Source organism: Hirundo rustica, chromosome 19 (assembly GCF_015227805.2).
Source record: "Hirundo rustica isolate bHirRus1 chromosome 19, bHirRus1.pri.v3, whole genome shotgun sequence".
Taxonomy (NCBI): Eukaryota; Metazoa; Chordata; class Aves; order Passeriformes; family Hirundinidae; genus Hirundo; species Hirundo rustica.
In genome coordinates this window covers 9,552,366-9,571,781 of record NC_053468.1, presented here as the reverse complement: position 1 = coordinate 9,571,781, position 19,416 = coordinate 9,552,366, and the positions used below count along the sequence as shown (strand labels likewise).

At 44.8% G+C, this 19,416-nt stretch overlaps 1 protein-coding gene and 1 long non-coding RNA gene across 3 annotated transcripts in view; both read right to left on the bottom strand.

Moving 5' to 3' along the window:
• AUTS2 (activator of transcription and developmental regulator AUTS2) overlaps nucleotides 1-19,416 on the bottom strand; it is a 771,484-nt gene that overhangs the window by 207,896 nt on the left and 544,172 nt on the right. The gene's annotated exons all lie outside the window — the stretch shown is intronic.
• Nucleotides 10,630-13,006, bottom strand: LOC120761248 (uncharacterized). The gene is made up of 5 exons (XR_005703586.2): nucleotides 12,951-13,006; nucleotides 12,794-12,836; nucleotides 11,602-12,169; nucleotides 11,107-11,220; nucleotides 10,630-10,768 (listed from the first exon to the last, which is right to left on the bottom strand). It is a non-coding gene; the product is annotated as an uncharacterized LOC120761248 (long non-coding RNA).

Here is a 19,416-nt window from a genome sequence, read left to right as displayed (position 1 = left end):
GCAGAGACTTTCTGAGCTCTCTCTGAACTGATCAGACGTTTCATTGTGTGCAGGAGGGCGAGGATAAGGTGTGTGCATGGGGGGAGCAGGAGTGTGGGGTGGGGGGATACGAAATTAAGCAAGTCTGCTCCATAAATGATTGGAGCTATCACACGAAAAGGAGCCTTACAGGAACACAAATCTAATTCACACGGCTGCTGAATTTAGAAGGATTTGGGGGAAGGAGTAGCTAATATACAGGGGTTTATTCTCCTTACATTTAACATCAAGGCATTTTGCATCCAAGTACTTTCATACATTTTAATGGAGCTACCTTTGATTTGCTCCAGGTAAGTGAGGTGAGAAGCTGGAGTCCAGGGCATGGATTATTAGTACAGATCATCTCTCAGACAGAGGGGGAGGTGACACCCTTCCTCTGCCCTCTCCTCTCCCCACGCCTCTTTAAAAGGGCACCAAGAAAGATTTTTTTTTTAAATTAAATTAGAAACATAATCACAATCAAGTTGTGCAACCAGGAGAGTTTGCATCTTTTTTTCATGGACTCCTGTCAAGCATATTCTAATTAAGCTGTTTCTGTTTTCGTTGTGGTCCAAGAGGAGGATGACAGCAGGGAAAAGTTGGTCAGAGTTGTCACCACACACATTCAGAAGTTACAGAGATAAAGGACAAGCCCCTTGTTGTGGCTGTGACAACAACAGAGAGAGTCCCTGCTGGGGGCCACGTGCTGGAGCCTGGCACATCGTCCTTGCCTCAAAGAGAATACAGGATGAACAGGAAAGGGAGATAAAGGAAGGATCACAATCCTATCTACACATGGAAACTGTGGTGTGGAGAGATGCAATTCTTTGCCCAGCATCACAAAGCTGCTCTACATCAAAATCAAGTGCTGCACCTAATTCTCCAAAGTCCCAGTTAAGTGCCTTAATCAAAAACTGCTTCAGGGCCTAGAGAGAATTGTCCTGTATATTAATTATCCTTTACATTTGAAGAGTCACTAGGAAAGTGTTCTTGTTTTTACTCCTAGGCCAGCTTCCAAAGGGTGCCACTTAATAAAACATTCAAAACTTCACTAGGGATTTCTGGCCAATTTTGTTACCACCTTTGATTCTATTTGTGTTCTCCCATAATTGCTCTAACTCGTGAGAAAAGGACACGTTTCTTTTATTGATACAGCTGACTCTGTACAGATTTAGTCTCCACATCTCAATTTGGTCACACTACTACACTGTACCAATGTCCTGCTCTCACCAGCCCTATTCACACTCAAACTGCCAATTTAAAATGTCTGATCACAAATGTGATCTGATAACAAAGAGGAACCATCTGACCATTCCCAAATATAAAGATGATATTATTACACATCTCCAAGGTCTTTGGGCTGCCCAGTTTTACTAAGAATGGCTGCAGATCTGCAGGTTTGACCTGTGCAGGGCAGGGAGTTGGACTGCAGTGACCTCCTTCCAACTCTGGATATTCTCTGATTCTATGATTAGGAATATTTTGCCCACAGGAGAAAACCATACATAGCAGTACCCATGTACATGTCTGTAACAATCATTTTCACACCTTCCCCAGCTAGAAAGCTTTAGACTGTCCCATGCCTTCACAGCTTCTGTGTGGCCTCACCTGGCCACGACAGGAATGTCACAGGCAACAGAGTGCAAACACCAACTCCAGAATGTCACAAAGGGCAGGCAGCTGCCCTGGCTCCTTCCCCACCCCTGAAGTTCCCCCTATTGACAGGTATTGAATACAGTGACTTGGTAATTCCCACTATATCCCGTTATTGTAATTTTTGCCTACCTTGCTTTTCACTGAAATTATTTACTGAAAGAAAAACACAAAGACCCCTCCCTTTGCGAAGGTTAGGTCTTTGCTCGAGCCTACAGATTTTAACCTCATAAATATTCCCAGCTATAAGATCTTATTAAGAAGGTATGTCTCCCAAGAGCATAAAACCATCAAGCTGTAAATTTTATTTAATTTCCCATGAGATTTCCTAGCCTCATACATATAATTAGAGTGCAGTATAGAGCACTTTTTGTGTTTTGTCAATAAATCACTAGGGAACAATCAACGTTTAAGAGGACAAGCTTTAATGATTTTTCAGACCCCTAAGCAATCATGCCTGCTACAGTGGCAAGCTGGTCTTTAACTTTCTCTAACTAGGATTGTGGACTGTAATGTTAGAGAAGGTCCCAAACACTTAATCCTATTAGACTCCGCAGCCCAGACAATCATAGCTTATACCCCGGGGACATATTGATTTTGATTTGGTTGACAGATAAGACCAGCCAAGCTACTGTAGGCTATGCTTTATTAAGTGTTTACAAATTAAATATCTTCAGGTCTGTAACAAGCACAACTCTGCGGCACAGCCAGCTGCAGGTTGGCAATTACCTGTGCAGCTGGACAGAGGAGTCTCCATCCATCACCCAGAGCGCATCTGGCAGCAGCAGGAGTGTGGCGTGGTCCAGAGGCTCCTCGCCCAGCAGGACACAGGGAGCTCTGATCTCCATTGCAGCACGGCCTCTGGGGAGCCCAGATCCTCCTGCAACGCTTTGGCTTGTGGCAAAATATCTCAGGAATGCCTCTGTCAGGAGGAACTCATCAGGGAGTGTGTCAGTGTTGAGCCATGACACAAGCTCTGTCATATTTTTTAAAAAGCCCCCACTCACCTCACTTGTTTTCTCCTGTCTGTGCTTTATTCTAACTCACAAACTGAGCATCATTTCCATGCTGCTGCCACAGCCTGTATTTCCTCTCAGCTGTCTCACTCAGCCTATCTGGCTTCTCTGGGAAGCTCTCCCTGCACATCGTAGACAGAGACAAACCATGGTTTCACATGCACAATGTCTCTGACTTTTGGAGAGACAAACCCAGTTTGTGTAAAAAAGAAAAGAAAAAAAAGATATTGGAGATGATTTAGAGAAAAAAAAAAAAAATGCATACAATCAAGTTCTTTCTTGCATGCAAACCATAAAATAACTTTTACACCTGGGAGAACTGAATGAGTATATTTCTGATTTGGCATTATTTTACCCTTGACTTTGCACTGATGTCAATGACAGAAGGAGAAAAATAGCTGCAGAGAATTGGATGCAAAGAATTCATAAATTTCCTGAAAGGGAATATCTGAAAAAAGAGAAATTGCCTTCCTCAACTCCACAGTGCCTGGCAGTACACAGAACTCCTTGGGTCAACAGCCCAGGACGGCGTTTGTGTCCCCTGAATTACCCTTGTGATCTCAAGTGGAAAGCAGCTTATAGGCGCTGAATGCACATTAAACACTTGAGCTTCCCGTCGTATAATTTGATAATCACACCAACTACACTATCAGGCTAGAGTCTCCCAAGTACTTTAAATATGTTAATGAAGCAAGATTTTATCTATAGTCTTATACAGCTTGCACAAATCTATAAATAGGCTTATCTCAGGGTTATTGCTGTTATAAATTAATTATGGAAATGTCAACCAAATCAGGTACATGCCAAAGGAGTAATGGGGAGAGCAGTGATTTGCAACAGAAGATTCAGATACTGGGTGACCTGCATGAAGGGTTCACAGCCCCTGGCAGCAGTCCACAGGCTTTGGGGGAATTTAACCTTGAAGAATACACTTAAAATTGGTTTTCATATGAGTAATTGACAGTGGCTGGAGAAGTGGACTGAATTAGGGAAGAGTTATTGCACTGTTTGCTGGTAGCATCTCATTCCTTAAGCCACGATTGTTTCTTTTTAGGCACTGGGAGCTGCTGGATAAAGGGGTTGGGGTTTTCTGGGGGGAGGAAATGTGAGAGAATGGAGATGAGGGGCCTTGGTGTAAATTCCTCCCTTTACTGCACTGTCCCAAAGCCAAAGGATGTGTACAAATGATATACAGTTATTTAAAAGGAAAATCCCAAGCAAATAAAAATCACTGTTTTCCCACTTAGACTTGAATATCTATTTGTTTTAAGGACAACACCAAAAGTCAGTGACTCCTGAATACTGCAAGAAATTTCAAATGTGCATCTAACCCAAATGACACTTTAAGGGATGAAAGATCTGTCAGAGCACAACAGCTACGTAAGTCCTAAATGCCATATTCCCTCTCCTATTTATTCCTTATACAGTGATATGACCTGTGCTCCCTGGCTCTGGATAAGTACCCTCACTACATCTGCTGCCTCTCAACCTCAACAAAAAGACCACCATGGCCCAATTCAAAAAGGAAACTTTCTTTATTTTTGATAGTTAATGCATATTATCCTTTTTTTTTAAATCAGAAGAATAGCATTAGAATATATTTTTTTAAATTTCAGCCTTTCTTATCATTCTTATAATAGGTTGATACCATTCTTGAGGCACTGATAAAGAAAAAAGCAGGACATTATGACTGAAATACCACATTATAATGTGCCAGCAGTGCTGAAGTTGAAGCATGTTAAAAGTCTGCGTGTATTGTCTCAGTTGAGAAGGCTCAATGCAAAGAGCTTTTGATCATACACAGCTTTTTTAAAAAAGGCAAAAAGAAAACACTGTTTTGACAGTGATTAGTATTGGCAGTGTTTGAGTGTCCAGACCTATTCTGCTACAGCCACTCTGAAGTTCCTACAGAACTCATTCCAAAGAGCTTGCAAAACCCAGAACATCCTTCACTAGGAACTGGGATCTTATTCTGGGTAGCAGAATTCTGTCTCCCAGCTAGGATCCACTTCTGTGGGACTGAAACAGATAAAATGGCGAATAAGTCTGCTTGTGGAATATCAGCTAATCTCAGGGTGCTTGCAGACACTTCATTCTTCTGGCTGCATCAATATAAATGGATTAAAATGCTTTCTATTGCCTGCTAGGACTTGGTGCTGCAGCTGGTCAAATTTAGCTCAGATTGTAATGGTCTGGGGGCTCAGTATTACAGATCTCTGTCCCTACATGTGAGCTACAGAGAGAAGCCTGGACAGTCATAGCCAGATCCACCCTTGGTTGGGTGGGCTTGTGTCTCACACCTGCAGCTCACCTCAGATACCTGGGACCAACCAGACGCTCCAGATGCTCCACAGAAATGATCAAATTGCTGAAGGATTTACCTCTCAGCTGGAGGAAACCACTGCCAAGCAGGCTGAGAGCTCCACAACTTCAGTATTTAGTGAGGAAATGTCTGGGAGAAGAGGACTGAGATTCTCTAGATAATGCCCGCTGTTCAAAGTGGGAAGAAAAAATGCTCAAAGACCTGATTATCTCAAAGCGAAATATTCTGGATGCTCTTCCTCTGATCTCTAATGAAGACACAGATGCCAAGACATGAAAGAAAGGTGATGAGGTAAGGACTGTTCCACAGGCCAAGAGGCAGAAAGGATAAAGACACCAACAAGCCATTTATGGCCTGTTTCCATTTGGGCGGGTTTCTCCTGAGTGGCACAGGAACAGCACAGCCCCTGTACTCTGTTTAAACACAGATCCAGCCTGGGAACTCTGGTGGAAACAACATTTAAATGGTGTTTAGATTCCCTTTGGGCTCTCAGCACTGAAAGAGTTTCAACCACACCCCACTCCCGCCCTTGGAAGACAAAACCTCCATACTTTGGTTCAAATCCTGCAACTGGGGCAGCTCCACAAGAGCAGGGAACATGTGAAATTCTGCACTGCAGCATCTGCTACTGCTCCTTTCCATTAAAATTAAAAGCTCTATTACAGACATTAAAATCAGATCTCCTAACTGCTTAATAGGTAGGTAATGGACTCAGATTCTCAGTGAAGAAGTCACAGTGTGAGGCAATTTTCTACAGATGAAGCTTGGTTTTAAGGATCTTGATAAAATGCTTAATATTTCCTGAGAAGTAGCTTAGAGATTTATAAATACATACCCATATAAATGCACACCATCACCCCAAACAAAACCAAACAAAACCTGCAAAAAAGCTGGTGTGGTTCCTCCAAAGACAGGGTGCATGACATAAAGCAAGTGACCTCTGGTGACCTTGTCCTGACTGGTGTTTTACACAGCAAATGGTCAACCTTCCACTCCCCCTCTACACATTTCTTTTTCCATGAAGCCCACAAATCTTTACATAAAGCTCCAAATATCTGTGTGCTTCACAGGAGCATCACAAGTGTGGCTCTCCAATGCATTTCCAATTCCTGGCAGTGCCCCAGGGTTTGTGGATGACAGCATGGGAGGCAGCATCAGACTGTGCCGTGATCACTTTCCATCACCTCCTGCCATGGATTTGTGGTGCAGGTTCCACTTTTAGCTGTGCTGGCAGCTGTGGGGCTGTGCTCTGATGGAAAGCATTTGGAGACTAACAGGTGATGCAGGATCCAGTGAGTCTGGAAATACTGGTCAAAATATCAGCTCATACTCATGATCCCATTTACTGCTCCTAAAATTTTAACTAGGCTGGAGTGGGCAGCCAGACCCGTGGAGAGACTGCGTGGAGACTGATGGTGCTCCATTCTCAGTGACCTGGTCACAACTGCTGCTCATAAACAGCCCAGGGAGTGACTGTGTAGCTCTGGGGCCAGGCCATTAAGGCTTATCCAAAACAGGCTAACGAGGACTCTGCTTACATCCTGGAATTCATAAAACTTCTGAAAGCGTTATACTGGCCTTATAAAAGTGGAATGTGTGTGTAGTATATTGTAAGGATGTCTAAATGTTCAGAATTTCACATGAGGCTGTGGAAAAAGCATCTTCCCCCCTCTGTTCTGGCATCAAACACTATTCATGGATAATGGGAAACAGAGGAGCACAGGCCACCAAAACAAGGGATCAGCCTGAGGCTGGGGAGAATAAACTCAATTACATCAAATCCCATGGACAGCACAGCCCAGCAGAGAGTGGAGCTTCATTCATGATATCCAGGTGCTTCCAGGGCCTGATCCAAACCCCCTGAAAAGAAAGGTTTCACTGGGCTTTGGATCACATTTGGAGCATGTACAAGTAGGGTTATGCTGTTTTGGGGACATAATGAATCATTAATATTGCCACTGGAAAAGTATCTTCTTCTAACTGGGGCTTGAATGAACAGTGGCCAAAGACTTCCGAAAAGTAAAGGAGTTTTCTGTATCACACAGACGTTTATCCAAACTAGGAAAGGATTAAATATCTTTTATTCTTCTTAGAAAATTACAGGTGAAATGCATTCCCCTTATGGCTCTAGACTAGTAAGAAAATTGCAATGAATAAACACGAAGTGTGGAAGGAGGGGAGAACCCATGCTATTGCACCACAGTAAATGAGGTGACTTAAACTTGGTATTTTCCATTAAAAACACACTCTTACCATCTCTGAAAAAACACAGTTCACCGCCATTTAGACCTTACCAGCAGTTCTAAAGGAATGTAGAATTTTCTGCCTCGAAATGAAATAAGGACTGTCCTGAGCCAGAAAAAAAGAGTCCAGGGATGAAGAGGCAGAATTCCAGTCTGCCTTCCAGTCTGTCCCTGAGGATGCAGTCTCTAGGCACATGGAGAATGGCAGAAGGTCCATCAGACACTCAACAGGTTCAGAAAGCCAGTTTATTCCCTTTATTCCCCCAAAGCCACAGCCAGTGCTGTGCAGCAACTGCCCAACCACGTTCTAATTAAGCAATGGTAGTTTCAGCACAGGCTGTTTCCTGGGGATTAATGACCAACAGAGAGGCAGTTGATGATCTGAGGCCCATTAAAGCCAGTTAGTCATTAATCCCCAGCTAGAGCCTGCATCCAAGTCATTACAGATATTATTAGACTTGGGGACAGGCTTCTTGTGTGGATGCATGTTATTGGTTTGAGCACCTGATGTGGTTATTATCAACTGGAGCAAAGGAGGAAACAACATTTCTGATTATGAAGGTTTAAGCCTCAGAACACCAAACTTCCTCCCCGAGTTCAGATAAGCTCCCTAATCTCTCTGCAACTAAATTACATTAACTTGAAAGGGGGGAAAAAAGGATTACCTATTTACAAGAGACAGAAATAAATAATCAGAAATGTAAGCTTCCACTTGTCAGAGCATCACACTGCCTACCAACCTCACACTGTCACAGAAATGATTAAAAAGACAAAAAAAAAAAAAAAAAAAATACAAAAAGATGAGAAGGAATTGCTAAAGCCAGTAACACAGGGCGAGGTGCAGAGCAGTTCCTGAGGGTTGCTACCCTCTGTGCCACACTAACAGAGCAGCTCAGGCTGTTCTCCCCCAACGCTGGTGAGGCAGAATCAGCCTGGAAGCACCTGGGAGAGCAGTGGACCCAGGAATGCTCCAGGAATGCTCCAGGAAGCAGTGCCTACAAGCCACCACTTGGCAGGACCCCTTTGACGAAGCACCCGTGGGATATTCCAGCTTTATGGTCCCTTTGCTGCTGGAGATCTCCTCTGTGGGATGGGGAGCCAATGAGTGCCTGGTGGTTTATGCTCACTCCAGGTTTTGGGGCACCTTCCAGGAGAACATGAAGGGCAGTGGCAGGTTCCAGCTAATCTGTCTGGCCGGATAAAGTTGTTATTATTTGTTCTGCTGCTGCTAATGTCTGACAGACACAGCCCCTCCGTGCTCTGAACCACATCCTTGTCTTGCTGCTGCCTATTAATATCCTCTGCATATGTGACATTGGAGGAGGCTGTCACTCCTTTGTCACTCACTTGCCTTTCCCTGTCACTGGAGAACATATTCTTTTCTGCTAAAATCCTAACAATAATCCAGGTTACACATTCTCCAGGCAATCCTGGCAGCTAAGTGGACCTGACAGACAGAGTTGGAAGAGAAGGAAGAACGAGCAACCATTTTATGTCTTCGAGCATGTGTAATAAAAATATCTATTAACTCCAGCACATAGGTCAGATTTCCTTTAATTACAATATTGGAAAGAGGAGCACCTGAAAGAGCAGTGTCACACGTGAGATCAGGCTCCCCTGCACGAGGAGTGTGGGGTACTATTGATTAATGAATTAGTGCAGATGGAGGGACTGTTCTGATTCATTTGGCCAAATCAGTGCACGAGCAGGTAATAAGTTGCACAGGTATAAATTGCCCCCAGCACTCTGGTGTGCAGACAGGTTCACCTCACAAAAGAATAAATACTCATAGCAGAAAAAAAAAAATTAAAAAAAAATCCAATTAGTGTCTAAAAATCCCAAGACAAGATACTACTGGGGGAAAGGGAGGAAAAAAAAAAAAAAAAGAAAAAAAAAAAAAATGGGGAAAAAAATCCCCTCTAAGGCTTGATACCTTGACAACCAACAGGTAATATTTTGCTTTTATTGTCTACAAAGTAATGAGAAAGTGAGAAGAGCTGTGAGTGTAGGTGTCTGAGGGAGCTGCTTTAGCACAGGACTGAGGCACTGCAGCGTGCAGCAGGGCTGACATCTCCTCATTTCAGGTCTCCCAGTGCTTGTTCCCTGCAGTGGCAGCACGGATGCCAACCACTGCCAGCTTCCCCTGGGCAAGGTCAGTGCCCATTGAGCTGCTTCCCCTGTCCAGCACCACAGCTGGTGCTTCAGGGCAGAGAAAAACCCCACACATGGCTCCTACCATGGAGCAGCTGCAGAGTTCCCATGGGAATTTCCTTCTGGACCCTCTGAAGAACAGTATATTCCCAGTTTATTATTAATTTTCCATCTGTCATCCCCAGAAGAGCTGGGCTGGGCTGTGCTGGCTGCAGAACCATCATCTGCTTCTCCAAATATTCCTGGCAGGTGATGGGGTTGTCCCACTTTGGTCCTTTTGGATTCACCTGCAGGGTGACTTGGTGCATGTGGGCATCTCTAGCACTTTGAGAGTCAAGCCCAACAAGGCTCATAAGAGAACATTCCTTCCACAAAATCAATGTCCAATATTTTTTTTAACATATCTTTGGCCTTTGCACCACAGGTACAAACCTGAGACTGCTCCCCCTCTGCTGCTCCCTGTGCCACACATGGAGCAGGAACCCAGCTCTGCTCGGATCTCTGCTCCTCAGGCTGCACTTACTCCATCACCTTTGGTGTGACCCAAATAATCTGTTCTTCAGAGCCCTGCCAGAGCTGCTGCTACATGCTCAGTACAGAGCAAAGTGGAGGGATTCCTATTTCATTCCCTTTGAGTCTAACAGAGATGGAAGCTTTCAAGAGGAAGAGACCAAAAGAGAGACAGAAAGGAGAAGAGAGGAATTTTAAACCACCTCAAGAGATTTGTAAGTTGACTTTTCTGTACATACCTCAAGCATAATTCACTTTGACTTCCTCCAGCTCCTCAGCTGAACTGGAGGAGACTGAGTCAGACCCCACCAGAGACTGCAGCTCCTCCCGAGGGGCAGCTCCTATCTCTGCTCTCTGTGACCATGGACAGGGACCAGGGGACAGCTGGAGCTGGGCCAGGGCAGGCTCAGGCTGCAGATCAGGGAAAGGTTCTTCCCCCATAGGTGCTGGCACTGCCCAGGTTCCCAGGGAATGGGCACAGCCTGAGGCTGCCAGAGCTGCAGGAGCTCCCAGGGATGCCCAGGTTGGGGTTGTTGGGGTGCCTGTGCAGGGTCAGGGGTTGGACTGGATGATCCCTGTGGTCCCTTCCAGCTCAGGACATTTTAGGATTCTGTGAACCAAGGCCTAGGTCTGACACCGGTCATTATTAATAGAATTCAATCCCAATGCATCTCATACACAAATGCAAGCTCTTAAGTTTTTACTTCTACCTGTTTTGGATAAATCTGAACACACTGACCAGCCACTTGGAGCACTGTGCGTTTCTGCAGAACAATTTCCTTGAGATTTTCACCCTCATTGTTCTAGTGCACAGGACAGAAGAAATCCCGGGACAGCTTTGTGCTCCCAGCTCCCTTTGATGGAAGAAGCACGTATCCATGAGAGAGTCACCTCCTCCCCGCCAGCAGAGGCTCCTGGGGGGCTGCAGGTGCCAGGGGTGCCCCAGGAGTCACAGGGCAGGGACAGGGCAGTGTCTGCGTGTATCCCAGGGGCAGTGACAGGGAGGGATGCCCTGAGCCCAGTGGGTAAGGGAGGAGCAGTCCCACACCTCAGTGCCTCAGCCCCTGCTGCCCACCCACTGGGGGAAGGGTTTGGGTGCCAGGGGGAAACACCCTGGGGAAACACCACACACCCACGGGGGAAACAGCCTCTCTGAAAGAGACAAGTGTCATGAGCAGCCCAGTTACCTCACCTCTGCCCTTTGCAGGAGAGAAAGAAATTATCCCCAGGAGCACCTCGCCGGAGCAGAGCCCGTGGCACGTTCCACCTCATGCGTATCTTGTTTATTCTAAGTGGAGCTACAAATCTGTCGAGTGAGCATTTTGTTTTGATTAAAAATTAATAGCTGCTTTTGACCCAGGTGGATTAATTTCACTTTCACTGAGTATCAAGTTAATTGACACAAACTACTGTCAGGTGAAAGAACCAATTAACAAACTGTGAGGAGGACTCCTCTCCCCCTCCCCTCCTTCTCTCCCCCAAATGTTGCTTTGACTGAAGGTATATTTTTTTTTTTTCCCTTTTAATAGAAGAAATTTATCTCAGCAGAGTGAGATTAATTACTTAACAAAGAGAGGAACAAAAGGAATGGAGGGTGGGGTGCTCCTGAGCCCAGATGCACTGGCAGGATGCTGCAGAGCGAGGCTGGAAGAGAGGCCCTGCTCCTGCCTCTGGAGCTTGTTCTCACCTATTCACTGCTGCTTCCAAGATTATCAGTCAGCAGGGGTGGGAGCATGGCCGGGGCTCACTGCAGCTCGGCAGAAATCCTTGAGAAGGTCCCCAGGACACGACAGCAAGGTCATTGGAACAGAGAGGGGCAGGATCCATCCGGAGCGCAGAACAACGCGGAGCAGCGCCAGCCACACAAACCTCCCGGCCCCAGGTTCTGCGTTTAAATCAGGAGTTTTCTGCAGCGCTGCGCTGTGGATGGGAGCGTGCAGCGGCCCAGGAAAATCAAAGTAGTTCCTTATTTAACATCTGTTAAATGTAAGGCAGCCCAAGCTGTGCTGGTTGAGCTGTAGGGATGGTGTTCCAGAGCCTGGAACAGGGAAGGGCTGGCACAAGGACTGGCACAAGGGCTGCTGCTTGGCCAGTGCTGGGAGCAGCCACACATGACCCATGGCAGAGAACTGGATGTGTGCTTCCAGTTTCCAGGCTGTCAGCACAGCTCTGAGGAACTCAGGGGTACATTTTCTATAGGCAAAGGACAGTTTTCCAAGTATCACTTTAAAATGTCTTGTAGAGAAGGTGAATCCCTGCAGGAAGGAGGAGGGGGAACAAGAAGCATATTGGGTATTGAACTCCATTAAAATCAAAACTAGCTGGGCTGCCTGATTTGCTTATGCCCTTCTAAAAATCCCACAGGAAGCTTATTTATATCTCTAGGCATCCAAATGTCATCTAAAACCCTTGCCCTTCAGAATTCACGTGATTTGGACATCACAACATTGTATGTCTATTAAGAAAATTAACTATAGTCTCCTAGATTGCTGGGTTTAAAAATCCATTCCAAGCTGCTAATGCTGTGGCTAAAGTTTTAGTACAGAAGTTGCTTAACTAGGCAAATATTTTCAGTTATATACATTTTCCCTTTACTTACAGAACTCATAGCACTTCATTTATCCTCCTGAGACTGTTTGTTCAAATCATTCTTTTACATCCTTAGCCACTATTCTACCCCAGGGACCACCTACAAGCTTTTGCCATTATTAATTTTTTATTCAAAGAAACAGCTAGAAAACCTATTAAGGGGGGAAAAGGAGAGAGGGAGAAAGGAGGAGAAAACAGGACACAGATTTTGCCCAGGCCTCCTCCTTCACTGGGACCTCACATTCTTTCTTGCACCTCTGAAAACCTTTCCCAAATGCCGTTTTCCCCACCTGGTAATGATGTGCACCAGTGCAGAAGGCCCAGTTTTGGTCTCTGCAAAGGGAAAGCACCGACTGTGAGCTCCTCAGATACACAGATCTTGAATTTATAAACGGACACAATGAGAAGGCTAAAAGAAATTTCTAAATAAAGGTGTGAAATACTTACAACAGAGACAGAAAGGGTTTGCAATAAGCTGAAAAGGGAGCATGCAAAAGTTCCCCTGCCCAGAGGGAGCCTGGCTGCCCCCAGCCTTTTTGTAGCACCATCAATTGATTAGCAGAGCTGTGCCTGAAAACTCTGCCACTGCACCACGTGTGTCCACTCATTACCTGTGAGCCTCCAGTGATCATCTGCTGGTGAAGGACTACAAACATACCTGGCTGCTCTGACATACAGAGAACCCAGAGAAAATTAAAGGAGGAAATTGCAATTCAATTCGGTGCATATGGAGAATAAAGAGCCATGGTTTCATATGCACTGGCTTATCCTTGCCTTTGGTTTATGTTAAAAAATATACGGTATTAGCTGCCCTTTCCTCTGGGGAAATGAGCAGCATAGGTAATGGAAACCAATAAAGAACTGTCATGTGTTACTGCAATCTATCTACATTTAGGTGATTCCTGTTCTGTCCCACATCTGACCAAGGAGGAAAAGCAATTGTTCAAACGAAACCGGGTGACAAATCCTCCCAATCATTTCTTCCCTTCACTTCTTCACAATCAGAACTCTGAGCTGAAAAGCCACAAAGATATCTCAGCATTAAGCACTTCAACACTCCTGGGAAATGCCTAACATAAAGTAACAAACCCACAAAGGATCCCATGTTTCTGAGAGGACATCAGATGAGATCTGGCTAGCTACTGAATATTAAAAGATACACACAACCCCCCCTGCAGATGAATTTGCCATAGCATACCCCTCCTTATGACAGACCACAGTGGTTACACTCCCATCACCTTCTTTTAGACTTTTTAACTACAAGTGATTCTTGTTAGAATGCGCAAAAAGAGGTAAGATGCTGCATTTGTTAGGAGCAAGACCAGGAGAGATTTGCTCTGCCAGGGACAAGTGCAGTTCAGGAGATGAACTGCAGGTTTTACTTCCCTGCCCATCACAGTCTCTTCCCTGTTAACTGTCCTGACACCTGAGCAAGGGCACTGAGATAATTTTTTATCCCAGATATAAAGATGGGGCAAGAGCAAACATGCTCAGGTTTTCAATCAGGGCTTAGCCAGGCAGTCTGGCAGTGTGACCTGAACTGTGACTGTCCAAGGGACACAAATGACACAGCCCTGGCAATTCAAATTTCAGGAGCCCCTCCACTGACTGCAAATTAAAGGAAAGGGTCAACTTCATTTAGCACTGACTTCTGTCTTCATTTCATGCTCAGAAGATGCACTCGGGCTAGAGCCTTAGCTGATGCAAATCAAGAAAGCTCAGTAGCAATCAGGGTTGGACTGATTTATAACAACTGCAAGTCTAGACCCTTACAAGGTCAATATTAGCAAAAGAAAGAAGGGAATGTGATGGTACTTACTGTGGATTTTAAAGCAAGACACCCCACAGTGGGGGAAGGAGCATCTTACATGGGAATCTTTCATTACGCTTTTATGGTGGTGGGAAATCACACACGCTAGAATATGAATCTGTAACTAATTAAAGTAACTAATTAAAGAGCTCTTCAAAATGTTCTTTATCTTGAATTCTCTTTTTCCTGATTCACTGTTTCATTGTTCTTCATGTCTTTAGAAATTTATCCAAGTCCTTTAGGCAGCAATCAGTTAAATAACCCTATGGTGGCTTATTGCTCAGCATATTGCTGGGGCCTTCTGCCTCTCAGTCTCTTACTGAATTAGGGTTTCTGCACTTGTGAAAATCTGCTTAGGAGTTTTATTACACAGTGATTCCTGCAAAGAGGTGAAATAAAGTATCTGTCACTACAACTGGTTCTCAGGTGGTACTGAAATTAATTATTTCCACCCCTCTCAATTATCCACCACCTTTACTGAAATCCAGAAAAGTGCAGTAGCTGGTCATTACCTAAAAGAGAAAAAAAAGGTTTGACAACATCTACAGATAAGCATGAATGCCTCCTGCTAGAGGAGTGTCTTCCTAACTAGTTCTGATATTTAAGGTAAGTGGAATCACTTGTCTAATTAGCTGTGGCCTGGAACCTTTTTCTGCTGCTGAGTCCTGAGTAAGCAGTCACATGAAAAAGCCCCGACGTTCTTAAATGAGAATCCCTAGGAAGCCTCATTTGATTGATTTACTTCACTTGTATGGCAGAGGTAAAACTCTCTGGTGTGACACAGAGAAATCAGTGCTGATCCACAATCCTGACCAGCTGAGCTGGTGCAATGGCCAGACTTGCCTGGCACAGGCAATCTTCCTTCTGCAGCACCCACCTGACAGAGCCATCCCTGCTCAGGTGCTCCAGAACACAATTTAACTGAGATGTACATGTGAAAGGAGTCTCTTTGTTCTTGACATGAGATTGAAGCCAAAGCCCGGCTTACCTTATATCCATTTTTCCTGGGTATGCAGACTGCAGTTTATAGTGATGAGAAATTTGAGATTAAAAGAACATGGAAGATGCGGAAATTACTACAGCTTGTATTTTGCTTTTATGTCATATCACAGCTTTTCAAATTAAAAACCAGTCAAACAAAGAAGCCCTAACCACTACAACAGTTCTTTGCTATTCTTTTTGTAGTTATTGGCAGTGGCAAAAGTATGAGATCACACATTTAAAATTGTTCTCCCTCACCTGGAAGCAGATTGGCACCTTTGCCATTGCAGAAATCCTCTTCCTATTAATAAAAAGGCAATTTCTTTGGGTAACAAAGCCATGGACTTCTGGCAGTAAGCCAGGAAGCTTAAAGAGAAACCTTGAATTCTGCAAACATAATAGACAAGGGACTCAGCTTAAGAAAAGATTTCATCTATCAACTAACAAGAGGCTGGGGTCATGAAGTAGGGTATTCTTTATACTTGACAAACCAAACTAAAAGTCTTAAAAATGCACAAGGAAATGCTGGCTGGAATGTTCTCTCTGTGTAACAGGCTGAGGCTTCCAGGAGGCTTATCATTCCTCCTGACAGTCTGACAGGAGTGTGTAATACAGAAGTTTAGCAGTGTGGGCAGGTTAAATTATACTAGGCAGGAGAAATCATTTCAATGTGAATTGAAGCGTTTACTCTTGTCCACTTCCAGCTCCAGCTTGTTATTCTCTGCAGCCCCACAGCTTCACATTCTCAGCAGAGAAGCTTCATTTTGAAGTGGATGTTATGCAGGGGGTGCTTTGGTTCTAGCACTTGCTGTTTACTCACAAAACATCCTTAACACACCACTTAAGTGTGACTTGGTTCCTGCTCATCTAGTAATTTTCTTGTATACGTCTATGTATTATTCTATGTCTTTTATGTACTGTTCTTTAATGTATTTAGCTGGTATGGCAAATATTGTGGTAAACAGATTATATATTGAGCAATATGGTTATGGGAAGTTTTGACTAAACCTTAGTGAATTTATGTAGAGAAAATAGTCTTATGAATAAAAATGAACTTCCAGGAAAATGTGCCATTCTCCTGTGAAAGAGGGCAGAGTAAAGAGCATTTTCAGCTTCAGTCCTTTATTCCTACTGGAAAAACACATAACTCTGCTAAGTTCAGCCCCCTCGGCCTATTTCATGGAGTCACAGAGAGGACTCTGATTTTTCTTCCTGTCCCAGAAGTCCAAAGCATCAGCTTTCCTGCTTTTCTCAAGTGATGCAATCCACCCCACAGCCCAGCCCAAATGACACACAGCCATCTTCCCTAAATCTAGAAAGCAAACCAGTTCGTACAGCACCTGTGTTTAAAGAAATACCTAAAGAAACACTTCTGGACTCGTGTCCCTGGAGCACTGAGGCCATTTTGAGCTGTGAAGCACCAGCTGGGACTGGAGGGTCTTTAAGGTCCCTTCCAATCCAAACCATTTTATTTTCCTCAGTGTCTGTAAAGAAGGGTGACTCCTATCTCCAATGGAATTTTTTCTGTCATTAGCACTTTAGAATAAGTGGACACTAATTATTGGTAAATTACAATAGAATTTATACTGAATTACATGCAGCATCTGCATTAGTAGCCAATGAGTCTGCTCTGATTAATGTTACCACAGGAAGTAGCAGGGAGTGTGTAATGATTTGCTACAGCAGCTCACTGAAAGCTCTTTAGTCAGGTTTCCCATTAACAAAAACAAGCATTAAATTACTTAAAGACAATCATTAATTTAAATAAGTATTTTGTAACCGTAGATATAAATCAGGCAAAGAAAAGAAACAGAAAGCCCATGCTGTCACATCAGCTAAACCCCCAGGAATGCACAGTGCCAAGTGGTCAACTCTCGTTTTCCTGCCCCAGGACCCCCAGAAATCACAAACTGGGCCAAGAATCACAAATTCAGGCATCCCAGTGTGGATTTTAAGGGAGTGAATCCTAAAAGGCACCAGTCCTACAGAGGCCTGTCAGAGCCGTGGGCAGGGCAGGAACCCCCTCCTGGGAGATGGGAGATGCTCTGTGAGCAAACCTGGCAGGTCCCACAGTGCAGTCCTCTGCTCCAGGGAACACATGCTGGGATGAGGGAGAGCAGCACCAGAGGATCCTGAAGATCTCTGATCCCAGGGACCACTGCTGATCTTCAGAATGTTCTGGAGAACACCCTGACCCTCACCTGGCCCCTTGGCACTCAGGGGCAGCGATGCACCAAGGCCCCCTGGTTCAAAAGCAAAACACAAATCACCATCAGGAGCCACTAAACTAAGAAATAAAATAAACCAAAACCAGAAATAAACCAAAACAAAACTCTGAATGCTGGGCATGGAGTCTGGGAGACCTGTTCTTCCTGACATGGATGATATATTTATTCAAGGGGAGGAAGGTGGAACAAGGTGATTTTTAATGTCCCTTTCAATCCAAACCTTTCCCTATTCAAAGTTTTCATTTATTTGTATTTAATTTCACCTTATTTTCATGCAATATCATTCATTTTTATCAAAATATTTGGGAGCAAGGATGGTTTCTCTCTGTCTGTCTGCACTGTGCCTAGGTCCACAGGAATCCAGTGTGGATGGGGTTTCTGAGGGCTGATGCAAGAAACAGCAGTACAGAAACAGCAGAACATTACTTGGATTTCAGGCTTCTGCTGCCGAATGTCTCCTGTCTTGAACCTTACGTTTACACTGAAATGGAGCCACAAAGACCATACAAGGAGCAAGGTCAGAGCTGTTCTTGTTCTTGGACCAGGAGGGAAAAACAGAAGCCCCTTGGTGATCCTACAGAAGTCTGATGGAGCCGCTCTGCCATTGTGTTTCTGCAGACACAGGATAACTACCATCTTCCAGCATGTTTGTATTTTCCTGCCAGTACAAGATGCCATGGATTTCTGCCACATTACAAATAACTGCCCATCCCTGTGGTGTCCTCACACACTGACCCCACCCTGCTGTGGGCACTGGCACCTTCAGCAAAGGGACCCTGGGAGCGTCACCAAGAGCAGGGGCTGCTCTGCACGGGGCTGGCAGCACTGCCACCTCTTCAGCTCGGGGCTGGGAGGGTTTTACACAGGGCTCCCAGCTCCCATGAGCGGGTAAACTGGGAATTCAGGAGTGTGAGGTGATGAACACCCCTCACTCTGTGACCCACGGAGCTGCAGCCACCAGGTTTCCTGAGCCAGGGACACCACAGAGGAAGAGGGAGCACACTCAGGATGTGCTGCTGCACTGAGCTCACATCAATGCCTGAGGCAAATCCAGTTACTGGGAGTTTAAATGCTTGTGCAGGCCAGGAGCAAAGCGGGGCACAGGAAGAGAAACACACGGACTGGGAGGATGGATGGCTCCCCGTACTGCCCACCAGAGTGTGTCCCCACAGGGGCACCTCAGTGGGGCTGAGCCTGGCCTGTCCCACATCTTATCCCTCTGCTCTGAACTGCCTGGCACCTCTCCTCATCTCCTCTCTTCATCATGATTTTGCAAAACCAACCAACCAACCAACCAACCAACCAACCAACCAACCAACCAACCAAACTCGTAAGTGCATTAAAAGGAATCCCCAGCAGTGTCCTGGCATCACATAAAAATGCCATCAGAAACCAAGTTTTCTAAATGAGGTTACCTGGAAACATTTGGCATGTACAGTCCAAAATTCACCTCTATCCTCCTTCCCAGTCTTTGGCTGAGAATCTGTGCTCAATGGGCAGCTCTGAGCCAATAAAGCAGGCATCCTTCAGCCCCTGAAACAAACTGTGCCACCCATGTGTTGGCAGAAGTTCACAGTTTGAAAATGTTTCATGTCTTACCCGTTCCTAGAACAGCCCCTTTCTCTGAGATTATTATAGACTATCACTCATTCTTCAGTTTGTCTAGGATCTGCTAAATGTTTCTCTATAAATTCATCACTTGCACATTCACAGCCATGCATTAACTGCTCAGTTTTTCCCTGAAAGTAAGGAATTTGATATGATACATAAGTCACCATAAACTCCACAGGATTAAGTGAGTTATTGCATCTTACAGGACAACTGGTTCCTACAAATGATACCCTGGAAAATGACATTATCGCTCAGTGATTTGGTTCAATCTGATTGCTACAGT